The sequence below is a fragment of the Portunus trituberculatus genome, chromosome 17 (assembly GCF_017591435.1).
Source record: "Portunus trituberculatus isolate SZX2019 chromosome 17, ASM1759143v1, whole genome shotgun sequence".
Classification (NCBI taxonomy): domain Eukaryota; kingdom Metazoa; phylum Arthropoda; class Malacostraca; order Decapoda; family Portunidae; genus Portunus; species Portunus trituberculatus.
Window position 1 is genome coordinate 21,384,315 of NC_059271.1, and position 12,500 is coordinate 21,396,814.

At 37.3% G+C, this 12,500-nt stretch overlaps 1 protein-coding gene and 1 long non-coding RNA gene across 2 annotated transcripts in view; one reads left to right on the top strand and one right to left on the bottom strand.

The window, feature by feature from the left end:
* LOC123505098 (cardioacceleratory peptide receptor-like) overlaps nucleotides 1-12,500 on the bottom strand; it is an 88,639-nt gene that overhangs the window by 48,117 nt on the left and 28,022 nt on the right. The gene's annotated exons all lie outside the window — the stretch shown is intronic.
* The window catches only part of LOC123505099, a 39,863-nt gene continuing 28,018 nt past the window's right edge, over nucleotides 656-12,500 (top strand). The window contains exon 1 of the long non-coding RNA XR_006675055.1: nucleotides 656-788. This is a non-coding gene — a long non-coding RNA (uncharacterized LOC123505099). The remainder of the gene's footprint in view (nucleotides 789-12,500) is intronic.

Here is a 12,500-nt window from a genome sequence, read left to right on the forward strand (position 1 = left end):
GCACTATTCGTGTGAGCAGGTTGATCAATTAGTTACGGATTAATTAATATTTCTAGCTGCAGATAATATGTTCGAACTCTAGTTCCGAAAATGTCCGAGATTAAGTTTCCAGCAGAGCCTAACCACAGAATTAAACATGGTGAATTGTAGATTATAAATAGGAAAGGGGGAGATAAAAGAAAATGAGAGATAGTGGGAGATATATTTAGACTTTAAAAAGGACAGAAAAAATAAATATATAGACAGTGTGTGAGCCGAACTAGCAGACTATTTTCAAACAATTAAGAAGACGAGGTGTAACGTTATGTACTGATTCTTAGCGAACATAGATTTAAGCTATGATGAGGTAATTAACAATTTTGTATTGCCTTTAAGCAAGTACATAAAAACAGGACAAATTTGCATATATGAACAAAGAACGACATTACAAAGTTTCCAATAACTAGCCTAACTTACCTTAGGCAAAATTTTTATTCTAATTTTACCATGAAAATATGTACAAGCTTTTTATATATTTTTTATTTTTTTGTCTCACGAAATAGAAACGCACTAATACGAACAAAACGCGTTGTTGTAGCCAAAAATAAGACGAAGATCGGATTAACTCTCCCGATCAGTTGCCGCGGTCACTCGGTCAGTCCTGAGGTAACTTGTGTGGTTGTGGCAGTGGGCTTGATGTGTTGCAGCGTAGTCTACATTTTCCTTTGTGCGTAGTCAAGACTAAGCTGTATTTCCTGACCCCGAGAGTCATCCGTGGCTAATATGAGCTAATCGTCCCTGAATAGATGGTAAGGATAAACTGGTTTCCATAATGAGTTCTTGTAGTGGTTTTGTTAATTACTGGTGTTTGCCACGGCACTACCTACGTATTCTACTTACACTCGTTCCACCTTTTCCTGTTTGTAGGGCGTCATAAGGGCAGTGTGTGTTGAGCAGAAATGAAATATGAATGACAAATAGATAAACAAGTAAAAATTGAAAAAGAAATAATAATTACGAAACACTGATCATTCGCTCATGAAGTGATGGTGAGGTGCCTCACTAGATGGCGGGGCGAGCGGTGTAGCCGACGTCTGCTCTGAATGTTTACACCATCTTGGCGGCGGAATTTTGATTAAACCTGATCGCTGCTAAGGAATGGAGGGAGTCAATCCTGAGAGGCGAGGAGATTATCACTCGAATTCAATACTCTATGTTTCGGTGACTTCATACGCTGAACTGATTAGTTTATTTTGTTGCAGATACCATCAATACCCACAGGGGCGGAGCGTTGTATTCTCTTGCATTTCCCATCTCTTGGTGACTTGAAAACGGTGGTATGATTTTTTTTTATTGTGGGGGAGAGAAATGGCCTAAAGGGGGAAAATATATCTTAGGTCTGTAATTCCCCCCTCCCCCGAGAAAAACGGCCCAGACCAATTTTCTTTGGGGGAACAACAGTCAGGGAATTTTTTTCCTGCTACACCGGGCAGCTGTTATCTCTGAATGTTAAAAGCTAACTGGTCTGTCTACTAAATTTGAGGTTTTACTATCAGCTGTATCAATTCTTGGGCTATGAATAAAATTTTTGTGTTTTGAATTCCTGCCGATATGTTGCTTTCTTGATATTACGTGGTGAGACCGAAAGCCTACAAATGAAAATAAAACAGGTTTTATATGAAATGTTCAGAAGCCTTATGGCTTTGAGATTATCGCTTTGTTTAATGCCTGTTACCAAAAGATGTAGTTTTGTTCCCATGTAGTCTAACGAAAACAAGTAATATTGGTAACGTGTACTTGAGCGTACCATGGCATGGTTTGTTTACTTCTTTCGCCTTCGTTAGCTTATTAACTAGCCCTTCTCTATACTGGGTCACTCTTTGTTTACCTATTTCTTTATTCAACGAAGATGAAAAGAAAAACAAAATCGTTGGTTCCATGTACGTAACCTCGAAAATAGTGGATCGAGTAGTAAAGTGCAGATAATTGGTTGCACGTATCCTCGATTATTAAAGTGGTGACGCAATGAAAAAAGGAAAAAAAGGATAACTAGGAGCACATGACCACGAAAATGAGGGTAATTAATTGCTTGGTGTAAAAAAAGAGAAATAGAATAGAAATCAGTCGCACGCACCTAGCCTACCTTCTAAGATTATGTATATGTAAATAAACAAACCAATAGTATTAACAATGATTCACGTGTTAGAAAAGTAAAAATTATTATTGGTAGCATAGAGAAAGTAACACAAAGCCATTTTACAACCAAAACACTATAGAAGTAATTGATCTCGTGTAGTTTGTTGCGGTGTAGCCTATCATTTTAAAACAAATATAGGTAACTACACGTAGCCATGACGAAAAAAAAGTTAATAAATGAATTGAATTAGTTATTTCTATGCCGGGAATATTAAGGTTGCCTCCATAATTAGAATTTTTCGTAATCACTTGAGACAAATGCTCATGAAAACCCATTCATTGATTCTGAGATCTTGAAAAACCAGTGTTGGTGACAGAGCAGAGCGTTTAAGAAGACGAAGCAATTCGGTTCGATAGATATATTATAAATTTATAATCCATTGGTGTTATCACAGTAAAAAGCCATGGACTGTTTTGCGTGTCATGGCTGTATTATTTTATATTTTTTTTATATTCCTTCATGATATACAAAAATTTGGATGGGAATGCGATGAAATCAGATCATTAAGATATGGCTCCTGACACGGTCTGTCAGGATTGCAGACGTGGCATCCTTTGTCTGACCTCTCCGACTTATTACCTCTTTTGAACGCATTCTCCTGGTTTTCTTTCTTTTCTATTTTTCATTCTTTCTTGTTTTCCTTTTCTTCTTTTTCTCCTCTTCGTCTTCCTTCGAGAAAAAGAAAACTCTTTCTTTTTCTTGTCTTTCATCTTTTCCCCTTATATTAAAGACGATGTGTGTGTGTGTGTGTGTGTTTGTGTGTTTGTTTGTGTTTTAGGCTAATTGAATCTTCTTAATTATATTGAATCTCTTACGGTACATTAAAGGATTTCTTTTTTTTCTCATTTTAAACAACTATGGAGGGATTAATTTTATATTTATTTAGATGTGAACTCAATTAGATCAAGTGTCTCTCTCTCTCTCTCTCTCTCTCTCTCTCTCTCTCTCTCTTCTTATTGTTAATTTGCTTTCTTTTTTTCTTTTATTTTAGACGCGTGTTTCTTAATTTACTAGGTTACATATCATATTACTGGAATTTATTTATTTATATTTTTATCTTTCACTTGTAATGTGTGTAAGAACCACTCTAGTGGATAATAAACAATCTGAATCTCTCTCTCTCTCTCTCTCTCTCTCTCTCTCTCTCTCTCTCTCTCTCTCTCTCTCGTGTAGTTTGTATCACAGGCTACCTGCCTAATGATATAGTTACGTATACTTTGACCACTATTCCTCATTTTTATTTACATTACTGTTGAACACTATGCTGCTTACTACATTTCGACGGTGTATGTCGATTACAGGTAATAATCAGTCAAGTGGAAACCAGAGGAATAAAAAATAATCACATTTTCTAATGATTAATTAACAAGAATTCATCATCAGCTGGAAAAACCCAAGAGAACCAGACTAATTATCTATGTGACCAGTGAAGACAGTTATTATAAGAGAGGAAAGCCCTGAAGAATACGAGTTTCTCTTAGGGTCCCTGGTTTGTGTCCTAAAATGGAACACAAAAGAGCAATACGGTCACATCACTTCTGTATGAGTGAAGCTAATAGTACCGCACCGCCATCACCCCGTTTGTTAGCAGAAATAGCGTCATAGAGCCTTTGTTTGTGGAGAGAGAGAGAGAGAGAGAGAGAGAGAGAGAGAGAGAGAGAGAGAGAGAGAGAGAGAGAGAGAGAGAGAGAGAGAGAGAGAGAGACTCGTATTTTCCCGTTATCGTATTTACTTGTGTTGTTTTTGTTTTTTGTTTTTCCGAAGGGGAATGTGGGTTGGATATGACAGGAAATGACTTCGCTTCCTTCCTCTATTGCTGCGTAAATTGTGTGCGGTTTGTGTAGTTCAGCTTTTGAAAAAGTCAACCTAGTCTGTAAATTTGCTAAACCAGAAGTGTTTTGTTACGAAGTTTTTAAAATAGTGGATGTTTAAGAGCAGCAGATGTTTCCAGGTTATGTGCTGGAGTGTAAGATGTCTGTTTACTTCAACTTGAACTGTGAAGATTGCGTGAGGCCAGACTAGCTATAGGCGAGGGCTGATAGACATTGGTACGTCTCTCTCTCTCTCTCTCTCTCTCTCTCTCTCTCTCTCTCTCTCTCTGTCTGTCTGTCTGTCTGTCTGTGTCTGTCTGTCTGTCTGTCTGTCTGTCTGTCTGTCTGTCTGTCTCTCTCTCTCTCTCTCTCTCTCTCTCTCTCTCTCTCTCTCTCTCTCTCTCTCTCTCTCTCTCTCTCTCTCTCTCTCTCTCTCTCTCTCTCTCTCTCTCTCTCTCGTGTCCATTGATTTCCTAGCATTGTTCTTTCCTCAACCAATCGCGTTCTTGCACTTCTCCCTCCTCGCCTCACACCTCTCCTCTCATGAACCACAACCACCTTTGTTACCTCAGCAGGAGCCCTTCATTGTTGACCTGTGCTCTGTACTTATTTTCTGGTAACACGACACACCTCTTTTTTTTTTTTTTTTTTTATCCACTAAGACCATACTCCGGAATGCTTTTGTATACTCTCTCCTCCGATCACTATTTTCTAAAGAGTTTAGTTGAAGTGAAACGTGACTTTAAGGTGTTCCTATATATATGGTTCTACTGATATATATATATATATATATATATATATATATATATATATATATATATATATATATATATATATATATATATCTCTCTCTCTCTCTCTCTCTCTCTCTCTCTCTCTCTCTCTCTATATATATATATATATATATATATATATATATATATATATATATATATATATATATATATATATATCGCTACAAGAATGGAGGTCTCTACAAAAGGAAAAGAGAACCAGAATGAGCTCCACATTGAAAATTAAATTGTCAAAGAATCTTTTATAGTCCTAAAAGTTAAATAAGAGGTAAACAACACAGATAAATTCAGTTAGAGAGTAACTGAAAGTGGAGAATTCGGAAGATTCAAGAGCATGGACACGAGAGCAGATAAGTCGTTGCGCACATACGTAGACGCAACATCTAACTACGGAATGAAAATGAAAATAGAACTAGATAGTAGGAGGAAACAGAAAAGGAATTACTCTCACTTGCCTCAGACGCCCGTCTTTCAGTGAAGAAAAGATGAGGTTTAGTAAAGGAGCGAGGATGTTCTACAGATTGAAAATTAGATCTTATGTTGCAGAAGTTAACAATGTAGGAAAATGTGGTGTTTGTCAGGACGCTTAGGTTCCATACCAAGAGAGCAGTCCGAACTGGGGGCATTTGTAGCAGTATATACATTACTAACATGATAAACACTTCTTTGAATCCAGACAATCATATCTATGGGTTTTGAAAACAGTGGTGAATAAATTTGCTGCTAAAGCTTCTTTCACAAGAAAACACCGGTGCCTCCAGTGTGAGAAGATCAGGTAACTGCGAGAAACAAGTGACCGACACCGACTCGTGGTATCCCTTCTCATCCTTGTCAGTAGAAAGAATGACGTCAAAGGAAGGACTTCTCTTTTTTTTTTTAATACAAATTGCATAAATTACTATGAAGAAGAGAAAAAAGAAAAAAATAAGAACGTGCACATCCGACTCCCTTACTCTCTACCTTTGTTAGCTTCCTAGCTTTATTAGAGCTTTGGACTTTTGATAATTCAGGCCAGATTAGATATATTTATATCAAATGGTTGAAAATATGCCTAATCTGCAGGTTTTTGGCCTTAGAAAGAGGCCAATCTAGTAGCCTTAAAGTCTAGGTGAACACAGAAAAGTGGACGGCAGTGTCGCCACTCAATGGCTCCGTATTAAAACTCATACTACAAATAATGCCCAACAGTACTTTAGTGGCGGCAACTGCCATTGTGGGAAACATGCTGCAGGAGCGCGACAGTCTATGGCACAACTAGGCAATGACGGTGACGTCGTGTGAAAGGCTATATTGAGAACGACAGGAGGTAAATGGCTCCTGGATTTCAAACACATTGTAGCTTATTGATAACGTCATTGATCTGATATGAATAATACTTGTTTTCTTTTGATCAACTCACTTGTTATTAGAAAGATATCTCACGGTTTTCCTCAAGATCTGACAACCACACACTCCCTGGTACAAAATTCAGACACAGACCCAGGAGCCACTTTAGAGTAGACAGACTATAGTGTCCTCGTACGAAAGTGGTCTGAGATTATGCTTGGGTATGTTTCGTTAGGTTCGGTTAAGTTCTCATTTTCGCGTTTTTATTGATTTCGCTTGCTGATAAGTTTAATTAGATTTAGTTTCATTTTGTATTTATTTTTACTTACTTTTCAGTGTTTACATTTGGTTACGTTAGGTCAAGTTAAGCTAAAATTAATTGTCTGATTTAGTTAGCTTTTCTGAACGGCATATTTGGTTATTAATTTCTAGCAGAGAGTGGAAACACACACACACACACACACACACATATTCACCCATACACGCACGTGGACACACACACACACACACACACACACACACACACACACACACACACACACACATATTCACCCATACACGCACGTGGACACACACACACACACACACACACACACACACACACACACACACACACACACACACACACACACACACACATATTCACCCATGCACGTGGACACACACACACACACACACACACACACACACACACACACACACACACACACACACACACACACATTCACCCACGTGGACACACACACACACACACACACACACACACACACACACACACACACACACACACACACACACATTCACCCATACGCACGTGGACACACACACACACACACACACACACACACACACACACACACACACACACACACACACACACACACACACACACACACACACACACACGCACGTGGACACACACACACACACACACACACACACACACACACACACACACACACACACACTCACTTCTGGGAAAAGTCGATATATCGGTATTTAGTTCTATCCCTCACACTGCCATCCTTATTTTTTCCATCCCTCTCTAATTTCCCTCCTAGGCTCATTTCCTTCTTCCTGTTGTCTGCTGTTCGCGCACGGACTCCCCTTTAGGTTCTGAATCCTTGAGAATATAGATTTTCTTTCTGCCTTATATATATATATATATATATATATATATATATATATATATATATATATATATATATATATATATATATATATATATATATATATATATATATATATATATATATATATATATATATATATATATATATATATATATATATATATATATATATATATATATATATATATATATATATATATATATATATATATATATATATATATATATATATATATATATATATATATATATATATATATATATATATATATATATATATATATATATATATATATATATATATATATATATATATATATATATATATATATATATATATATATATATATATATATATATATATATATATATATATATATATATATATATATATATATATATATATATATATATATATATATATATATATATATATATATATATATATATATATATATATATATATATATATATATATATATATATATATATATATATAGTACGTCAATATATTTGATTTTATTTTTGTGATAAGCAGCACCACATAACCTCGTTGTATCGCCGTATGAGGATATATCGACCAACGTAGTATTCACATGGTATTAGAAAAAAAAAAAAACTGATTTATCTTGAGAGTTGTGCTCCATGTATCGAGGATTCTGTATTATGGGTGAGTGGGAGAGCCTTTGCTATCGTGGTATAGGTATTTTTAGAGACGACCAACCCTTAAGGAGGAGATCACGCAAGGAAGCCACAGAATGCCTGACATCTGATCTCTTTCTCTCTCTAAAGTTTATTTTGGTAGAGTAGATTTAGTATTGTTCAGTATCTCAAAAACTCAATTCTTCCATCTATCAACTGGGCACCTGATGGAAGTATTTAAGTGGCATAACGGTTATAACAAAGGAGACATGAGCAAAATTCTTAGGATCAGTAGCCAGGATAGAGAAAGAGATAATGGGTTCAAGCTTGAGAAATTTAGGTTTAAGAAAGAAATGGGAAGGAACCGTTTCACTAATAAAGTAGTTGAAGAATGGAACAGACTCGATGATCAAGTTGCTAGTGCTAAGTCAGTAGGAAGCTTTAAGAAAAAAATAGACAAATTTAAGGACGGGGATGATATTTGGAAATAAGTAGGTATGTTCATACAGGGACTGCTACGTGTAGACCTAATGTCTTAAATCATTTTCTTATATTCATACGACGCAACCTTCCAGACAACTATCACTATTCTTCAATGACACTCAACTGTCCTGCCTTTCTACACTGAACTTCCTCAGTCTGTCTTTTACTTATAATCTAAACTGGAAATTTCATATTTCATCTCTAGCCAAAACAGCTTTCATGAAGTTAGGTGTTTTGATTTGTCTTCTCCAGTTTCTTTCAACCCACTTCCCTCCCACAACTGCTAACTCTGTGGGCCTTATCCGCCCATGTTTAGAGTATTCTTCACATGTATGGGAAAGTTCCACTCACACTGCTTTATTAGCTTGGGTGGAATCTTTTTTTTTTTTTTTTCGTCCTATCAAATATTCTCCTCTGACTGACTGTCTCCATCTTATTTCTCATCGTAGCAATGTTGAATCTCTTGCTATATTCTACAGCTATCTTAATGTCAACTGCTCATTTTATCTTGCAGCCTCGCTGCATAAGACTTTCTTCTTTCTCTCATTCTTATTATGTTCACCTTTCTAACGCCAAAGTTAGCCAGTACTCTCCATCATTCATCCCTTTCTCTGTTAAACTCTGGAACTCCTTGCCTGCTTCTGTATTTCCATCTCCCTATGACGTGAACTCTGTTAAGAGGGAGGTTTCAACACATCTATCCATTTTTTTTTTGGTCAACTTCTTTTTTTTACCCTATTCATGGACTGGCACCTCAGTTGGCTTTTTTTTAGTCACATTTTTTGTTGTCTTGGCCGGTTTCCCCCTAAGGACAAAAACAAATCTATATGTGGGTAGCAATAATAATAACAATGAAATAAAAACATAACATGATGATGATAATAACAATAATGATAGTAATAATAACGTTGCTTATTATTTCCATGGTATTCCACGCCTCTTATCTTAGAGTAGATGATATGGTTTAACTATCCTTTATATTTTGTTTTACGCAGTGCGTCTTGTTAATCTCAGAAAAGCCTACGTGTCTATCATTCCTTTCTTTTTTGTGTTCCTTTATGTTGCGTTCCATGTTTTGCCTAACCCTATCAACACCATGGTAAGTAAACAAAAAAAAAAAAAAAAAAAAAAAAAGAATCTGACAAATAACGGAAATCCAATATCAGGTTTTTCTTACTGTGTTTTCTCACACTGATCTCTTTTATATATTTCTGTGTTTCGTTCAGCCATATTTTTGTCCCCACTTCCTTCACTCAGAATTATATGGTCCAGAATCCCGCCGTGACAGGATAAACCTTTAGTAAGGCTCCTGAAATTGCAGAGCTGTCATATAAATGAGAAATGCCATTTAAGGTGGTTATTAGTTACCAACTCCGGTTTACAAGAGAGAGAGAGAGAGAGAGAGAGAGAGAGAGAGAGAGAGAGAATACATCAATCCCCCCTTCCACACACACACACACACACACACACACACACACACACGGCCCGGTAGCTCAGTGGTTAGAGCGCTGGCTTCACAAGCCAGATGACCGGGGTTCGATTCCCCGGCCGGGTGTAGATATTTGGGTGTGTCTCCTTTCACGTGTAGCCCCTGTTCACCTAGCAGTGAGTAGGTACGGGATGTAAATCGAGGAGTTGTGACCTTGTTGTCCCGGTGTGTGGTGTGTGCCTGGTCTCAGATCTATCCGAAGATCGGAAACAATGAGCTCTGAGCTCGTTCCGTAGGGTAACGTCTGGCTGTCTCGTCAGAGACTGCAACAGATCAAACAGTGAATTACACACACACACACACACACACACACACACACACACACACACACACACACACTGCTTAGAACCGGTTTTCGACAGATGAAGTGTGTAATGACCCGCAGGTGGGGAAGCAAACCACGTGTATACTCGCTGCTCATTCACTACCACAACCACCAACAAGAAGAGACAGACAGGCAGACGGATAAGCAAACCTTGAAGTTGAAAATAGAAACACACACACACACACACACACACACACACGTGTGCACGCACGCACGCACGCACACACGCACACATGCAAGGAAAAACTTCAAAGAGAAGAAATAGACTGGTTCATGGTGTTATTGCGGAGGAAAGCCTTATCTTAACTACTACTGTTTTTGTATGATTATTTTGCATGTAATTTCCACACCCTGTTTCCGGTGTGAATCTAGGAAGGAAAGAAATGCTCGTGTCCCGCTCGCAGCCAATCCAGCAATCACCACTATCTATAAGAATGAGTTATAAGGTTACAATTTATTTTTCTTTATCAAATTTTACCTGGTCTTTTTGCCTATACAGGTTTTCTACCGTGTTTTCTACCGGCGCTATAACAATTTACCTCTATGTAGATGTAGAGTTCATTTGACAAATGATATACTAGTTTTGCAATGGAATAGGTCAGGAAACTATTAACCCCTTCAGCATGACGCATTTTCATATTCATTCTGCTTACTATTTGGTGATTCTATACAGCTTCAGAAACTTAGTTATGTGGGGATTGAAGTAGCGAGGACTCCTGCCATTAATCTTCTGATCTCCACTTCCTAATGTCAATAAAATGGTCTAATTGTACACAAATCTCAAAATAAAAATGTGTCCCAGTATTGAAGAGGTTAAAGGAACTTGGAGAAAACTATAGTGAAGGGAAGGGGAAGATGATCTCGGGGAAGACACACACACACACAGAGAGAGAGAGAGAGAGAGAGAGAGAGAGAGAGAGACGGAATGAGTAGAAACGCAAAAGATGGGAGTCACAGGAAGAGGCAAAGGACAATAAACAACTGGAGAAATTTGTATATGGCGGCACGCCTCCCCCTTCCCCATCTCTCTCTCTCTCTCTCTCTCTCTCTCTCTCTCTCTCTCTCTCTCTCTCTCTCTCTCTCTTAAGGCAAACGATGAGAGGAGAGAGACTGTTTACATTTAGGAGTTATTACTCAGCTACTGTTACTAAAATGAGACAATCAAGTGAGATAAAAATATTCTTGTATTGGAGACCTGTGTTTCCTCAAATGATTATTTCTGCATAATGTTAAACTAATTACTGTACGAAAAATAGTAACAGACATCTTTCTATGCATTTCTCCGCAACGGATATCCTCCCCCATGGAAATAACTAAGAACACTGCGTTATAATGAGGAAACGCTGACTAAAAGAATGGCTGTTAGTTGTGTATTCAGCTTTTATGGAAGAATTAGCGGCGATACACTTTTTTTCGTGATTATTGACCTCCAGGTAAAATAAACGCGAAAACTGAGGAAATGAATGTAAGGAAAAAGATGTAGTGGGGAAAAAAACGCTTTACCGTCACGCTTGGCTGTTCCTTAAAAAAGATGACCGTGAGACTGCAGATGTGAGGAACACCAGTGGAATTCCAGTCCAATGGTTTTATATTGAGTGTTAACAAACAGTAAGGTAAATGATTCAGGACTTGCTATCTTTATTAGGAAGAAAAAGCAGTTTATTTATCAGTATTGTAATGAATGAGGGTAAATGAATAAGAAGTTGCCACCATTACTGAAGAGGAGGATCGTTTATTCAGTTATAGTTTTATATTGTGTATTGAATTAAGAAAGTAAAGAGGATGATAATGACATAGTACTGAGAGAACAATATTTTACCTACTATTAGCTTTAAAATGAATGTTGAACTATATACCAAAATAGATATTGGAAGACAATCCCTAACAAAGTACTACAGACAAAAACTCTAAATGATCCTACTATTATTTATGAAAATTTGTCCTTCTGAAACGGACAATCATCAATATGAGCATCTTTGTATCATGTTCAGCCATGTTCAGATCGTCCCCAGTCATGCGGGAAAGTGCATCGTGTTGGCCTCCTATCTGTGTTACTTTCATAAATCTTGAAGTTTAAACAAGGAACAAAGAATGTTGCGTGATACATTCCTGTCTTCCAGGGATAGTAATTTCACGAGGCAAAGCTCCACCAGGAGCCACTAAGCCCCCGCCGGCTTGTACACTGTGGGAGAACTTTGTGCGGCAACGGAATCAAACACACTAATGATGATTATGATGGTGATGATGATGACGATGATAACGAGGACGACATATCTCACTAAAAGTGCTTTGTTGTGCTGTTTATAAAGGCATTCAGCCATT